A 17,394-nucleotide genomic window follows, 5' to 3' on the forward strand; every position below is an offset into this window, starting at 1 on the left:
GGTAAGTGGACATAAATTTAATAATACAAAATAAATGGAATTCAGTTTTGCAAAACTATGGAACATTGTTTTCCATTTGGCTATATAAGCTCAAGTATACATAAGTGGAATTTAGTTTTGCTAAATGAGGGAACACTATTTTCCATTTGGATATATAACCTCAAATATACTAAACTTGCAATACTTGTTCAAAACATATTTAATGGAATCGATTAAACTTGCTAACCAAAAACATATGTGTCCAGAGATCAATTCTGTGAATGTTTTCATTTGGTTTTATGAATTACGTTTTGCCTTATTTCACAAAGGGTATGAGTCAGCTTTAAATAATAAATGCAATAAAGTGGGAAAATATAATTAGATAAAAATCAAAATCAAGAAAAACAAGGTAGAACAGAAGCTCAATACCAAAGGGAAAGTTAGAACATCAATATTAGGTCATAGGCTTTTATAGGGTTATTAAAATCGAGTTGCAAATTTGATTCTGCATTTGCTAGTTGCCAAATCAGAAAGGGAAATATAATCAATTATCTGATGCTAGTTTTGCATGATGAAAAAAAGGCACACAACATCTGTGCAGGGCAAGTAAAGCCTTTCTCTGGCCTCTATCGCTAAATGGAACTTGCCTGGGTCTTCACACAAGAGTTGCAAAACGAATGATGATCTTGGTTACCACATCTCTTAAGTAACCTAACAGTAGGTTCCTTGTGACTACTGTTAGGAGTAGAATCCCTCCTCGTGTGCACAATTGGGGGTGCGGGGGCAGGTAGGGGAGCAAAAGATGCAAAACAAGGTCACCAAGTACATCATTTCTGAAAATTTGGCTAGACTCCTGGTCTAACATCTAGAATTGGAATGGAATGGGTGGACTTTATGGCCTTTATTCCTCCAACCTTCTAGAACCGTCATTTCTCTCAATTAAGATTCCGATCAAATTTATGAGCTGACAACTGATATTCTCTAGCATATACAGAAATAAAGGCATTCGATGCCATTGTTCAGGGGAGGTTAGCAGACAATTGTTCTCCAACCACCACCTCCCATATTTGAAATTCAAGGTCATACAAATTTTCTTTTTCATACTCTGCAACCATAACAATTTTGGTTCTAACATATGTAAACTGAGTGGATCCCATTGGATATAAAGAACAACAAAAATTATGGGCTGGGATAAAAAAAAAAAAAAGACTTGGGATTAAAAAAAAAAAAAGGACTGTAAATAACGTTTAGCAAGGAAGGTATAGAGGTCTTAGCAACAAAACCTTAGGAAAGATACAGAAAGACAGGAGAAACTATACCTGGTCTTAGAATTGCATTCCAGTGGTGCATATGGAGGCAGGGTGTTGGGGGCTCACCAGACCGGGCCCTGATCCTGAGTCATCCAATCACAGAGGCATTGCGTACTTGGATGCAGGACACACACAGAAAAATGCCTCTCCCATTGAGATTAAAAACTGGCTCTTACTTGACTGGTTTCAAGGCCAAGAGTGTCAGCACAGCCTAAGTACTCAATTTCTATTTGTCAAATGAACAAATAAGTGTTTATTATCTGCAACAAAGTAAAAAGAGTTTACTGTAACCACAGGGTAGGGCTCTTTTGGGAAATTGAAGTGAACAAGTAAAAACAATGTGAATTAACTGCTCATATATTCTTGATTATAAATGTAAGATGTATAAAATGTAATTATCTTTCTTGCGGGGAAGACTTTTGCTTCATTTTAATAAATCATAGTATTTTTCATATGTTCCCTCCCACTGTTGGTTCCTCCAATCTTACTTACCACCTTTTACATAAAAGTGTGATTTCCTCACCATCTAGGAAAAAGCCCAAGTAGGCTGGAGAGGCAATAGTAATAAACTATGGTTTACTGTTGTTTCATGAAATACATCTTTGGGGTAATAGCAGCGAGGTATTAAAATGAGTAAAAAGGGGTGCCTGGCTGGTTCAGTCTGTGGAGCATGTGACTCTTGATCTTGGGGGTGTGAGTTCAAGCCCCATGTGGGGTGTAGAGATCACTTAAAATCTTAAAAATAATAATAAAATGACCAAAAAAGTAAAGAAAAAAAGAAAGAAAAGACTGGACCATTCCCAGATAAGTGTGTTAAACAAAGTTATTGAAAAGAGGTTAATACTGATTCATAAAGCTTACGTAACAGGAAAATAAAAACAAAATCAAAACAGGAAACAGTGCAAAAATAAAGCAAATGAAATATGATGCAGTCATCCTCGATTCTTCCAAGATAACATAAAATTTATAAGCAAAAAGGCACTGAATCTTCCAAAACCCTGATTTCCAAATTGTGAAATGTGGAAGGCAGCTATGCTCACCACTACATCACCAACGCATGCAAATTGTCAAATCTGGAAATTGATATGCTTATATACTAAGGAAAACCTGTACAACTGAAAATACATCTCTATACCATGTATTTTGAATCACTTAGGAACCACGGACACCCCTAAGTGCTTTATTTTTACCTTTATCTGTAATAAAATACATTATAATTAGATCATCTCCAACTCAAGCCTAAATGGATTTAATATGTCACTTATTAATCGAAACACTGTTACCTCTAGAGTAACAAAGAATTTTCTTGTAAACATGAATTGTATTTTTGAAATTGTGTTTGAGAGTTTAATAGAAATATGTTTGATTGCCAACAAGACTAGAAAATCTGCAAGCTCAGACATGAAATGCACTTATATTAGGGGCTGAGGAGAATTACTTCATTTAATAACACAATTTAAAAAAGGACAGCATGTGCTCCTAAGAATGCCCAAATTCATACTTAAACGTTAAAACAATTTGACACTTTCCATAAACAGGCAATTTCTAAACTCCAGTTAAATTTCAAAAGCCAGAGGACAAATACACTGTAATCCTAAACTGTCTTTAGATGAAGCCTGAAACACAGTTCACTCAACAAATAACTAACGAGCAACCATCATGCATCGGACGCCGAGGATTACAGAACTGAACAAGACTCTGTCCTCCCGGAGCTGACACTGGTTCATTTTCCAAAGAACCTTAATACGTTAATATAAAATTGGAGTTCACAATGATCTACTTTACAAAACTCTAAACCTTCTTGCTTAATATGAAATTAAAAAACAAAAAAAAAAGCCCGTGAAGAGATAATCTTGTCCAAAGCCCTGATGTATGAACTTCACAACTGGGGGGGAAAGAAAGAATTCATAAACGAGCTTCTCAAAAATACAAACCATAACACCTAGTTGGAAGCTAGGCTGCGCCCAAGGCTGCCTCTGCTGGCCGCCTGGGTGCATCCTTCCAGCAGATTCTCAACTCCCGACACCTGTATCAAACTTGCCACTCTTAAAACACATCCCTTCACGAAATCAGGAGGTTCCTGAGTAGGCAGCACCACAATACCCCAGCCTCATCTACCTCCGGGAAAATCTGACGTCTAGAAGGACCTTCCCTAACTGGCCCTAAAATGTTGCCTGTAAGGGACTGAGCCATCAACTGTGCACACCAGACAGCCAGTTCCAAAAAATACAAAAATCCCCGGCTACTTCTACGTGCTGCTAAAATAACGCTTTGCGTGGCTACACGTTTAGCTAAAACAGGAAGAACGCATCTGCTCATTCAGCCGAAACATTACGGTGACATATTTCTACCTGAGCTGCTGAGAATCCAACGGTACTCCTCCCTCCCCCACACCCCGGCCCCCAAAAAAGCCACTAGCCCACCGGTCCTCCCCACCCCCGCCCGCCGCGCGCAGCCCACCGGTCCCGGAGGGGGGCGGGTGGGGTAGGGTCAAGCTCCCCTTCGCCACCGCTCGGCCTTCCGAGCTCCAGAAGAGGTTGTCAGGTTAACAGGGGCTGCGCCCAGCGCCATTAGCACACCTCCGAGCGCTCTGCCGAGCCCGGGCGGGAGGCAAGTTTGGCGGGTCCTGGCCCCGACCCCCGCCTCTCCCCAGCGGCAGCATCAGCTGCGGCCGGCGGCGAGGGCTGGTCCGCGCCTCACCCACCTACCTACAGGGCGGGGGCGCCGGCTCCTCGGGTCCGGGAGAAGGGGATCGGGCGCACGCATTTCTGGGAGCGGTGGCCTCTGCTGCTCGGCGCGGGGGAGCGCATCCTCTAGGGTGGGTGGAAGGAGGGGTCGGGGGAGGTTCGTGCGGCGAGGAGGAGCAGGGGCGGGAGGGAGGAGCACCGAGGCGCGTGCCCCCGGGGACTGGCGTCCGGAGCTGGTGGACTCGGGCGCCGCCAGGACTCCTCAAGCCTCTCCCCGGGCGCGGCACCCTGCCAACCCTGCAGCTGCGCCCGCGGTCAGGGCATCGGCCGCGACAGGCTCGCGGGCCCGGCGGGAGGCGGGGAACTGCGGGTGGCGCGACGCGGTGCAGACGCCCGCCTCTAGCTCCGCCCGGGCCGCGCCACGCTCTGCGCCCCTCCGCAGCGGCGGGGGCCAGGAAGCTCCGCGGCCGGGCTCGGCGACTCGGGCTGCGGCATCCTCCCAGCCCCGGCGACCTCCGAGCTGGAAGGCTGGGCACCCCCGCCACCCCCGGCTGCCGCAGCCTCCGCTGCCCTGACACTGTCCCAGCCCCGGCCCGGCGGCTCCGCCCCGGAGAGCTGCGCGCGCGGCCTCCGCAGGCCTCGGCCCATTGTGACGCCTCCAAGTGGGAGCTCACTGCTACCCGGGCGGCTGGACGCCGGGCGGTGGAGCCTTGGAGGGTCTTCTTACCTCGGCCCGGGCCGCATCCCCTACAGCTGGCCCGCCGTGGCCACCACTCTTCGTGGGGAGTGAGGCTTTGAGAGCTGAGCTGGAGTTATAAAGCGTCTCCCCGAGTCTCAAAGCCTCGAGTTTCCTTCCAGCTTGGGGACCACTGGCCACAATAAATCCATCCTTCTGTCCTTTCCGGCGTTATGTTTCGCAAAGGGGCCCACCATCTCCTCCCCTCCCGCTCCCGACCCTGGTACAGCATCCCGGATGCTGCCAAAGTGAATCAATACAGCAGTACGGAATTAGCAATTGGGTTCTCCAGGCCGACTCTTGGCAGAGACCTGAGAGAGCCTTGGTTGGGAGGATTTGCATCAGCAACAGGGCAGTGCTGGCGATCCCATCCCCTCTTGGAAGCTGTTTCCGCTGTGGTCCCATGACCAGCACAGCAAGATGACTAGGAGGATTTGGCCTTGAGGTTTACCCTTACACACAGAAAAAAACCGTCAAGCCATAGTCTGCAGCTGGTCTGATAACACTGGTATGTCAGAGGCCACACACACAGGCACACTAGATAGTGGCCTCCTCTGGGTTGTTGATGCTGCTTATGCTCGAACAGCCTCTCCTGGAATGCGGAGCCAAGCACTTAACAGTGGTGGCTTTGGGATTTCAGTTGCAAGTGGTCACATTGCACTATCTTGCAAGGTAAGGAATAATTGCCCAATTCTGCACGGAACATAATAAAATTGGACCTCCGGTTTACATCTTTAGGCATTGTGTTATTTGCAAATTATTTTCAAGGGAAAATTAGACTCTTAAAATACAAAGAGCTGATTTTACCGAATCAAAAGAACATTGTTTGGGATCTCCAGAGAAACTGAGCCATTCTCACACTCGCTTGATGAGTGCTTTTATGATTCTGAAATCTAAGGTTAATTTTTTTAAAAAATGGACAAAGATAAGACATGTCCCATAGCAGTACAAACTGATAAAATCGCTAAGACTTCTTGAGAGGAGCTGAACTGCTTAGGAGTCAGGAACAGTGGCATATGACTTGGCCACTTCGAGGACTCTAATTTAGAGCTCCAGTTTATATTCAAAAGATACCTATTATTATTCATGACACTTTGCCCCAAATTCAGAATAACTCAATTATAGAAATGTTTATGTATGTGTATGATGCATGACAGAATGGAGTCACTTAATGAGAATTTAGCAGTTTCTTACTCTAACAATGTTTATCAAGAAGTCTGCCTTGGAATGCAGTTTATAGGACATTTGTAGAAACGTTCATTGAGTTGCAATCCTTGACTCTTTCCATCCTTTTGCCACCAAGAGACCCCTTCTGTTTTTCTTTATATAGACCCCATGTTTTGTCAAGAAACTAGTGATCTTTTGTTTTAGACAAAGAGAACTGAGTATGTATTTACAAAGTAGTAACCATCAATTATAAAATGTTTGTCAGCCTTTCAAAAACACTGAATGTAACTTAAGGATCCTCTTTCCTATCTTCAGGAACTCCTCTAGGACTATACTGTATCATACATATGCTTATTATAGCATTACAGTGGAAGTCATGGTGTAATAGAGATCTCTGCTCCCCAGTTTAGAGGGAGAGAAAATTCCCCCTTAAAGATTCTTCACTAGTTCCTTCTCATTAATTCAGCATTTATTGATTTGCCCAAGCCTTGTCTTCCTGGAGAAATCAGAAGAAATAAAATCATTTCCTTATCCTCTAGTAGATATATGCTGTCCAACATCAGCCACATAGGGTCACTTAAATTTAAATTAAAAATGTACTTTTTCATTCCACTAGCCACACTTCAAGTGCTGAAGAGCCACACAGGGCTAGTGACTACTCTTTTATACAGAATAGATCATTTCCGTTATTACAAAAAAATTATTCTGGACAGCTCCACTCTAAATAGAAGGTGAAATTTTAATTGGGAGATAAGATGAAGTACATCTTATAAAAATAATTTGGGAAATGAAGATTGAACCTCATTAGAACGTGTACTTTTTAAGAATATGGCAACGTCTAAGAATTCAGGCTCTGACCTCAGATTACAGCTCTACCTGTGCTGACCTAGGATATGTTGCTTAACCGCTGTTGCTTTATCTGTAAAAGAGGGATGAAAATAGTATCAACTTTATAGGATGGATATAAGGATTAAATGAGGTAATCCATAAATGATGCTTAGACAAAATCCATGGATGATGCTTAGACTTAGAATATGACCTTCAAGAAAAGTTAGCTATTACTCATACATTAATATAGTAAAGGTTTTCTTTCTTAAAAGTTGTATCCTTTGGGTGCCTGAGTGGGTCAGTCAGTTAAGCCTCCGATTCTTTTTTTTTTTTTTTTAAGATTTTATTTATTTATTTAACAGAGATAGAGACAGCCAGCAAGAGAGGGAACACAGCAGGGGGAGTGGGAGAGGAAGAAGCAGGCTCATAGTGGAGGAGCCTGATGTGGGGCTCAATCCCATAACTCCAGGATCACGCCCTGAGCCGAAGGCAGACGCTTAACCACTGTGCCACCCAGGCGCCCCAAGCCTCTGATTCTTGATCTCACCTCAGGTCATGATCCCAGTGTTGTGAGATCAAGCCCTGCCACAGCCCAGAGTCTGCTGAGGCTTTGGGAAACATAACCAAATGATAGCAACTGTTATTGCAAATGTGTGCAGTATTTTTCTTACATATCTATCTAAAGATAATTTTGTAGGGAGAGGGGTAGAGGAATGTGGTAACTGGGTGATGGACACTGGGAAGGGTATGTGTTGTAATGAGCACTGGGTATTATATAAGACTGATGAATCACAGACCTACACCCCTGAAACAAATAATACATCATATGTTAATTAACTGAATTTAAATAAAAAACAAAAAGGAAAAACAAAATAAGAAACAGATAATTTTGTAATGAAGAAGTGTGGCTAGTGTGTCTTTTTAGGGAGGGAGAGGGTATGCCCACAGAGGGGAGTGGGGGAGGAAAAGGGGGAGAGGGAGAGAATCTTAAGCTGAATCCATGCTGAGCCCAACGTGGGGGCTTGATATTATGACCCTGATAACATGACCTCAGCAACATCAAGAGTCAGGTGCTCAACCAACTGAGCTACCGAGGTGCCCCTAGTGTGTCTGTTTTTAAGCACAACACTCACTGGTCACTTTTCCTTGAACTAAAATTTCAGGAACATCAGCAAATACTGCTCTAATACTTTGCCCGAATGGAAGTCTCCTTGGATAAGCAATGAGCTCACAACCACTGAAACACCCGAAACTCCTTTGGAAGTTTTCTCCATAAAGGTGTTGGAGAGGAGATTTGTTATTGGGTGATGAGTTTAGTCTACTGGCACCAAGAAAGTTCACCCTTTAGTGGTTAAACCTACCCTTCCCTTCCTGGCACAGAAACACCTCCTTTCACACACCTGACTTAGGTCAGTTGAGACACAAGAGGTAAATGCTAATGACATCTGTGGAAGTCTGTGGGTAGCCATCTTGGACCTAAAGGGACAGAATTGAGTTCACTATTTAATAGTGAACGGCAGTGGTTGAAGGCAGTGGTTCATTTTTACAGCTGCTATTGTTGGTCCATCACACCATAGATATCCCTTGAATTTTGAGAAAAATGTAAATAGGTCTTTGTGGATGGGCCTAGGCTCAGTGCTTCTCTCAGTTATTTATAAAGTCTAAGGAGGAGGTAGAAATCTCCTTGTCATTAGGAAGGAGGAGGCTGCCAGAGTGTACTGAGAAAGAAACACTGACATCTATAGAAATGGATTGCTGTCTGGGTGCCCATCAGCACGGAGAACTAACGGCTGATTATGTAGATCAAGCCCAATAAGTTTGCCCTTTTCTTTTATTCACAGTTCATTAAGAAGTTATCTGCTCTTGGAGAGTTTCTGCTGTCTTATTTCTGCTGAAAAATCTGTTCAGTAGCTTGAGAATTCATTACGTATTTTTTACATTTTCTGGAAAACTTAGTCAAATAAGCTGGTACAAAGACATTGTAGCTAAGGTATAATTTAAAATTCTGAAATGAACCCCTAAACTGAACTGGTAGTTGTTACTTAGATTTATTAGATGAAAGAAATTTACAGTGCGATCAGCTGGAAAGGGTTTTTTTCAAAGGAAATAATTATAGATTCACAAAAAGTTGCAAAAAAACATATAAGGAAGTCCCAGGTTCCCCCCTCAACCCCCACTGCCCCAGTTGTCCCTCAATGGTAGCATCCTGGGTAACTCCAGTACAATATCGAAACCAGAAAAATGACATGGTATGATCTTTCAAGCTTATTTATAGTTCATCAGTTTTACATACACTCCTTTGTGAGTGTTTGTGTGTCCTATGCAATTTTATCACCTGTACAGATTATTCTTTTTTTTTTTTGAAGATTTTATTCATTTATTCAACAGAGAGAGACAGCCAGCGAGAGAGAGAACACAAGCAGGGGGAGTGGGAGAAGAAGAAGCAGGCTCATAGCAGAGGAGCCTGATGTGGGGCTTGATCCCATAATGCCGGGATCACACCCTGAGCTGAAGGCAGACGCTTAACCACTCTGTCACCCAGGCGCCCCTGTACAGATTATTCGGCCACCACAATAAGACACAGGACTGTTCTATTACCACAAAGCTCCCATGACCTGCCCCTTATAGTTGCATCCATTTTCCTCCCCACCACATCTCCAATTGCTGCAAATCACTAATCCCTTCTCATCTCTATAATTTAAAAAACTATATATAAAAGGAATCATACTGTATGTAACCTTTTGGATTGGCTTTTTCATAATTCCCCTGGGATCCATCCAAGCTGTTATGTGCATCAATGGTTTGTTCCCTTTTTTGATAAGTGTTACATGGTACAGATGTACCACGGTTTAACCATTTACCCACTGAAGGACACTGCTGTGGTTTCCTGTTTGGGGCTATTACAAAAAAGCTGCTATAAACATTTGTGGACAGATTTTGTGTGAACATAAGTTTTCATTTCTCTGGGATAAGTTCCCAGGAGTACAAGTGAGGGGTCATATGGTAAGTGCATGTTTAGTTTTATAAGAAACTGCCAAATTATTTTCCAGAGTAGCTGTGCCATTTTACATTCCCATCAGTAAAGTATGCATGATGAGTGGCACACTTTTAATCTATTAAATAAATTTATTAAAGTATAGTCCTACATGCCTCTTAATGTTCACTACTCTACTGTAATTCCGTATTTACTTGCACCCCACCAGACTAAACTTCAGGGTCAAGAATCCCATTTTGTTCATCTTGATGTCTTTGGTGCCTAATACAGTCCCTGACATATATTAGTCAATAATTATTTGTTTAACAAATGAACAAATTAATGAACAGAAGAATAGCTGAGTCAGACTGAAATCAAATTGAAAAATAAAACTGTCAATAAATTATAAGTGAATTTGAATTAGATGCAATGTATTTTCTTCCAATATATAACAACATTTTCAAATCAGAAATTGGCACTCTATAAGTTGAGTCATTTTGAAGCAAGTTTGTAAAAACTAAATGCTAAATTATGTTGGGCCAAGTTATTCATATTAGCACTCTGGTAAAAGCAAAAGATTGGAAATAATCTAAATGACTAATATGAAACTGCTTTAATAAAATATCTAAGTAGTGGAGTACTATGCAGTTATCAAAAGTAATGAGAAAACTTTTTATGTAAAGCATGGACATCCTTTAAAAGATATTAATTTTAAAAAGTTAGAAAAAATATGTAGAGTATGTCCCTCTTTGTGTAAAAATAAAACAAAATATTTAAAAAAGAAAAGATCTATGCATAAAGATCCTAATTCTCTCTAAGTCAATCTATAAAGTACAGGGTGTGCCTGGACCATCCGGTGACAGAGGTAAAGAAGTGTTCAAAAATTAGGGTGACATATCAAAAGGATACAGGGGCCAACTTAAAAGGACTCCTCTGGCCAAATTTGGGACAATTAAGAAAAATGACAGTGACGGATTATAACACATTGAATAAAAACAGAAAAAGAGTATGAGCCCAAACTGATATTTAAAAATTAAATAGAGAATAAAAAGAGAAAGGAGAGAACGGGAAGTTGTTTACATGAGAATGATAAAATTAAAATAACACCATTTTGCAATCACCATGGTAACAACTAATTCAAGCAAAGATTGTCCATGAGTGAAAGTTTGCTGAGGAACAGAAGATTCACACATTCTCAAAGTATGGTGGACACCTTAACCAAATGCTCAAATTGACTGTATGTTTCCTATAACTGCTGTAAAAACTTAGCACAAACTTATTGGCTTAAGACAACACGAATTTGTTACCTTACAGTTCTATAATCCAGAATTCTGACACTGGGTCTCACTAGGCTAAAATCTAGGTGTTGGCAGGGCTATTTTCTTTCTGGAGAATCTAGGGAAGAATCAGTTTCCTTGCCTTTTTCAGCTTCAAGGCCACCTGCATTCCTCAGCTCAGGGTCCCCTTCCTCCTCCTTCACAGCCAGCATATGTAGGTTGGGTTTTCCTCAGATCCCATCACTGGGACACTAACTCTCCTACCTCTCTCCTTCACTTATAAAGACCCTTGTGATAATTTTGGGCCCACTCAGATAATCTACAGGATAATTTCCTGTGTCTCAAAATCCTTCATTGTATCTGCAAAGTTCCTATTTCTATGTGAAGTAACATATTCATGTGTTCTGGAGATTAGGACAGGGACATCCCCATGGGGGCCATTATTCTGCCTACAACATTGACCATGAGAGATAACGTGACACATCAGCATTATGCACATTCTGATGTAATGCACTGAGAAGGACACATCACTTAAGGTTCTTTTCTTGTCAAAAGAGATATTTATCTGAATTGATAAATTCAGTTCTGAAACAACTGTCTTCACTATTCAAAAAGATCAATATTGTTAAAAAAAAATTGGGAAATTGTTCCAGAATAAAGGAAAGATACTACAGAAACATGACAGCTAAATGCTTTGTATAATCCTTGAGTGGATCCTGGGTAAAAAGAAAAAGTGTAAGAAGTGTTATTATGACAATTGAAACATTTGATTTTTAGCTGTATAATAAATAATAATATTGTATTAAATTTTTATTTTCTATGTTTTGCTTTTTCTTAGGAAATATAGGATAAAGTATTTGAAAGTGAAGTATTATGATGTCTGCAATTTACCCAAAATGCTTCAGAAGAAAGATGAAGAGAAAGCAAATATGGCAAAATATTAACAACTGGTGAATCTAGATCAGTATTGTAAAATAGAAATATAGTGCAAGGCACATATATAATTTTAAATAGTCTAGTAGATACCTTAAAAGTGAAAAGAAAGTGAAATAAATTTTAGTATTTTAGTCCAATATATTTCTTTAATAAATTTTTTTATTTAGAGAGAGAGAGAGCGAGCATGCACCTGAGAGGTGTGAGGGGCAGAGGGAGAGAGAGAGAATCCCAAGCTGACTCCACACCTAGTGTGGAGCAGGACAAGGGGCTGGATCTCACCACCCTGAGATCATGAACTCAGCTGAAATCAAGAGTCCCATGCTCCACCGACAGAGCCACCCAGGCGCCCCAACCCAATATATTTCTAATTTAAAAATGTACTCAGTGTAAAAATTATTGAGATATTTTACTTTTTTTTTCTATATTACGGCTTAAAAATCCAGTAGGCAGTTATCACTTGTAGAACATCTAAGTTTATGCTAGCTGCATTTCAATGCACAATAGTCACAGGGGCTGGTCTTACTAAATTGGACAGCACAGATGAAGGGTATATGTGTGTTCATTTTCCTACACTTGCAATTTTCTGTAGGTTTGGAATTTTTCAAGATAAAAAGCTGGAAAAAAAGAGAAACAGATATTAGTTTGTGCATAGACTGTTTCTAGGATACAGAAGAAACAACACTGGTTACCTCTGGGAAGGAGAAATTAGTGACTGGGGAAAAGAAAGGGATGGTGGTGTTCACTGTACCTTTCTGTCCTTTTGTAGCATACTGTCACTAAGCCTATTAAAACTTAAATTAAAATTATTCTAAAAATAATATCTGCTTTGTCTTTGTATTCAAAACCAGATCCTTTGCTACTAAGCTGTGGTAACCCGCAGCGCAGAGGAAAGAGCTCCACCTACTGAACCTGATTTCCTAAGAATTGCTTGATAGAGGAAAGAAGTGTGTGTCCCATCTAAAATATAATTAAGTTTAGGAATTTCTTGTGATTTTTCCATCTTTATCAGTCTTTGAAAAGCCGTTTAATCTTCCTGCCTGCATATTATTAAAACGATTTTAGACAAATGTTACCAATAATCTAAACAATCTGAGTTGTCGAAAACAAGAAGGCTCACCCAAATTCTCCGGTGGTGGATGGCCGCTGGAACTCACAGTGGCGCCGGGGGTTGTGAGCAAGTTCATTACGAATTTATATCTGTTTTACTTAAGCCTCCTTCCATCTTGCAGCGGAGCTGGGTCTCTTGGGTTACATTCGTTCAACTGGAACGGTTGGCACTTCAAAGCGGAGTTACATCCTGTTGCCTTCTGCTCCTATTTATCACGAGGGTTTCTGAATTGAGGCTGGGCCGTAAGGTTTCTTGATTCCTCTGATAATTGCATCATTTCCTGGCCGTGTCTCGCACAGAACGCGGAGAGGTGAAGCAATTGCCCGGTTAACAACGCTTAAAAAATATGAGGATAATGGAAACGCAGTGGCTTTGAAGGGTTTCCTCGGATCCGAGTGCAGATGCCTTCCGAAGTGCTTCACTAGGCACGTCCCCCGCAACTCTCTGCTTCCGTAGCCTGGCTCAATAAGTAGCTGATCATCACGATAGATACATAATCGCGTCGTGAGAGGCCGCGGGGCCCTTCATCACCCACAGTCAGAGAGCCGGCGCCGTGTGCCAGGGACGTGGCGGTGTCACACCCAGCCCTACAATGTGAAATGCTCTCCGCCGCTGACTATCGATTTTAGATTTAGTACAGGTTTAGTGGGACTTAACATCTATGTGAGAGGGAAAGGCAGAAAGAGACAGAGGTTAGATTCAGAAAGAGCGGCTACATGATTAAAAAATAAAGCAAATGACAAGTTTCGGACAGTACTCCAACATTTGTATGGGTATAGACATTTATGTTACATAATTAGAATGAATTACGTAATTAGTCTTTTCTAGCAGGGCATTCGAAAGAGGATTGGATCTGGAGGGTCCAGGTCTTTCCCCCTCCAGGAGCCACCTCGTGCTGGCCTGGGAGCACCCAAATTTTGCCTCAGTTTTGGAGACTGCGACTCAAAACAGGACCGAAGTGGGTGGGGCTTAGAGCTAACAAGCTCTCTTTCTACTGGTCAGGTTTACGTAGAGATTTTTTTTAACGTGGCAAATAGGCTTCACGGACGCTGGCTTCCAGCTTCCCTGGTGGTCTAGTGGTTAGGATTCGGCGCTCTCACCGCCGCGGCCCGGGTTCGATTCCCGGTCAGGGAAAAACTCTTTTTGGCACTCTCACCGAAAAATCTTGAGTTCTTACCTTTTTTTTGGGTCTGTTTTAAAATCGTATTTGTTTTATTCGATCATAAAAGTTGAATTCGTTTTTTAAATTTTATTAAATCTAAGATTTAAAATACTCCTTCTTTTCCACCCAGGTACAGCATCAGGTTATTTCCCTGTTCTTCAAAGCACCTGCGGGTTGTTGGCACAGAAGAGAATGTAAACATTGGGTCCCACTTGCTGGAGCACTGGTAAGACGCTTTACCCAAATAGGGACTGGAGAGTTGGAAGGAAACAGTGAAAGGTGGACGTCCTGTGAGACATGCGGGGGAGGCCTGGATGGAGAAGAAGGTGGGTGAAGAGGAAAGACAGTCAGGAGAGTGGCGAGTGGGGAAATGGGGGACACTTCCTCTTTCAGTTCATGTCTTCTTAAAGAAGCTAGGGTGCAAGAGCATTGTGGAAGGAGAAGCAAGTACAGAAGATAGAGCAGACACCCCTACCCTGGGCCGACCAGGTCCTCTGTACATAATTACGGCAGAAATGTGCGGAAGTGGAGCGAGGAGAGCGTTGGCCCCCAGCTGAACGGGCATATAAAACTGCCTATCGCAGTTGTGTAGAAAGTCAAAGGAGAACATGATTAAGGTTTTGAATGTGGCCTATTAATTTGGAAAGGGTGCTGATTGGGAGCGTGGAAAAGCAGGAAGCTGTGTTACATTAAGATCTGGTTTGAAGAGATCATGTGAGTGAACTTGTCCTGTACATGTGGAGTGAAATTTTTGATTAATAATGATAGATTCGGAGGAGATTCTGCTTTGAAGTGAGAACTGAAAGTCCAAGAGTAGAAATGCTTCCCTAGAGATTGAGTGCCCCGTAAAGAGGCAAGGTTTGCCGGCTTGACTTCTACTAGACGAGGACAAAGAAAGTCTGAAGGAGAAGAGTCAGTACAAGCCAGAGTCAAAGAAGCCAAAGAAGAAAAAGTCTAGAAATTGCAGTGTACGTATTAATAGCATAAAGGATATTTCTCGTTTGGTTAATTTTTTAATGGAGTTTTATTTTATTTAGTCTTGGTGTCATCCTCATTGTGTTTCACCTATACTATTGCTATTTTTAGTCAAATAAGTACACTTTTCCTAAATAATATTGTCACTTAGACACAGCAGTACTGTATCACATTACCTACACACAGCGCAAAGTTGCCGCTTTGTAGAGCCAGAATATTGTGCTCAGTTCCGTCCTTATGAAAAAGGGGGAGATGCCGAAAGACTGTTGCCAGAAATATTCCACATATGAGGAGGTTCCTTAAAGGTGAAGGAATAGAAAGTATTTAACCTGCTCAGATGAAAGCAAAGGATATTTGCTGCATACCAAAAACATTTTTCTGAACTAGTCAAATTATTTCATTTTAAACACAAAATCATCATATATCCAGGGTTAGGGTGATACATAATTGAATATTAAGATGGCTGAGAGGAACCAAGGGTGGGGAGGAAGGAAGGGAAGGACTTTCACCAGCATCTAATACAGGGCTTGACATATGGTTGGTGCTGAATTAATGGATTACTCAATTAAATCAAGAAGTAGATTGCTAAGACTTCACTTGAAAACAATCATATACGTGTTCTGCCCTCATAATTCTATTTTTGTATGAACCACAGCTCTATATTTCCACTGAAAAGAGTGGAAAGAGAATTATTCTGAGTCAATCTGAATAATGTCTACAACCTAATGAGTTCTTTCAGATTCTGAGCACTGAACTAAGCACTTTATCTACAATAATCAAATCAGTTCGTACAACAATTATCCTTGTTTTGTAGTTGAGGAAACATAGACTCAGAAAGTTTATATAACCTATTTGAAGTCACACAAGTATGTGGGGGAACCAGGATTCCAACCTGACTTGCCCAACCCGAATCTGATATTCTTTAACACTCCCCACACTACAACCAATTTTCTGGTGGTGCGTTGGCATCTTCTTTAGAGCTGTCCTTACAAATAGAGATGTCCTTACAAATAGGGAGTGTTGCCTAGAAGCAAAGTGGAATTGTATGACATCTCAGGTTCTCTTTTAAAGGTATAATTGAATTCTATGCATGACAAGTTTAGTGCAAGTCAATAGTTTCTGGGGTTACCAGATTCCATAGAAATATGTGGAAAACTTTTATTTATTTGTTTATTTAGTTAGTTAGTTAGTTTAGAGAGAGAGACAGACAGCAAGAGCGTGTGGGGCAAAAGGGGAGGGAGAGAGAATCTCAAGCAGACTCCCTGCTGAGTGCGGAGCAGGACACGGGGCTCCATCTCGAAACCCTGAGATCATGACCTGAGCTGCAACCAAGAGTCGGATGCTTAACCAACTGCACCACTAGGCACCCCAGAAAACTTTTAGTTAAGAAATAAATTCAACAGCAAACACAGTGTACTTGCATTTATGGATAAGCATGTTGATTTGTGATGGTGTTTTTTTTTTCCTTCAGTATGATTTTTATTTATTTAAAAATCATTTTTACCACATCTCTACTTGATCATTATTATTTTACTGACGTAAAAATGATTCTTGTTTTTTTTATCTTCTTCCTTTAATAGGTAGGCTATAGAAAAATAATATGTTTACGTTACATAAAAAGGAAAGCAATTTAAATTTAAACCACGGACCTTCTTGATTAGCTTTTTACCAGCTTATTACACCCTCTGAATTTCTATAATATATGCTACATAATGTATAGTATTTTATATAACTTGCTATAGTTTTGTGTAAGTTATGTTTTTTTTTTAATTCAGAGTTCCTAAAATATACTTCTTCTGCCTTGCAAAGTGATAATCATATCATTGGTGGCCAAAAATTGTTGCTGTTTTTTGGTCTTGATAGTTAGTATGATGCCTGAAGGCACGAACGTGAGAGTAAGCAAGAGTTCCGTGAGGGCAAAGTCCATATCACCTTCCTCTTTGTATCCTCTAGGCTATGTCGGTAATTGGCACATAGGAGCAATTCAAATGACTCTTGAGCAGATAAATGAAAGAATGAGGCAAGACTGGAACTGGCACATCTCCGAAGAAACATGTGACCAGTACATTTTTTAAAAAGAGTATCAACTTCTTTTGTAATTAGGAAATGCAAATTAGGGGCGCCTGGGTGGCACAGCGGTTAAGCGTCTGCCTTCGGCTCAGGGCGTGATCCCGGTGTTCTGGGATCGAGCCCCACATCAGGCTCTTCCACTGTGAGCCTGCTTCTTCCTCTCCCACTCCCCCTGCTTGTGTTCC

At 41.4% G+C, this 17,394-nt stretch overlaps 1 protein-coding gene and 1 non-coding gene across 6 annotated transcripts in view; one reads left to right on the forward strand and one right to left on the reverse strand.

Moving 5' to 3' along the window:
- NCOA7 (nuclear receptor coactivator 7) overlaps positions 1-13,966 on the reverse strand; it is a 154,858-nt gene extending 140,892 nt beyond the window's left edge. The window contains exons 1-2 of one of the 5 annotated variants that reach the window (XM_026504750.4): positions 13,813-13,966; positions 13,012-13,661 (exon numbers count right to left, since the gene is read on the reverse strand). The gene's annotated coding sequence lies outside the window, so the exon portion shown is untranslated. Of the gene's footprint in view, positions 1-1,298; positions 1,550-3,997; positions 4,105-4,703; positions 4,894-13,011; positions 13,662-13,812 lie in introns of those variants that run through there. The other 4 variants (XM_057311067.1, XM_057311069.1, XM_057311066.1 and 1 more) reach the window with 4 other exon arrangements.
- Positions 13,967-14,064: 98 nt separating this feature from the next.
- TRNAE-CUC (transfer RNA glutamic acid (anticodon CUC)) lies at positions 14,065-14,136 on the forward strand. The gene has a single exon. It is a non-coding gene; the product is annotated as a tRNA-Glu (tRNA).
- Positions 14,137-17,394: the final 3,258 nt, after the last annotated feature.

Source organism: Ursus arctos, unplaced genomic scaffold (assembly GCF_023065955.2).
Source record: "Ursus arctos isolate Adak ecotype North America unplaced genomic scaffold, UrsArc2.0 scaffold_13, whole genome shotgun sequence".
NCBI classification, from domain to species: Eukaryota; Metazoa; Chordata; class Mammalia; order Carnivora; family Ursidae; genus Ursus; species Ursus arctos.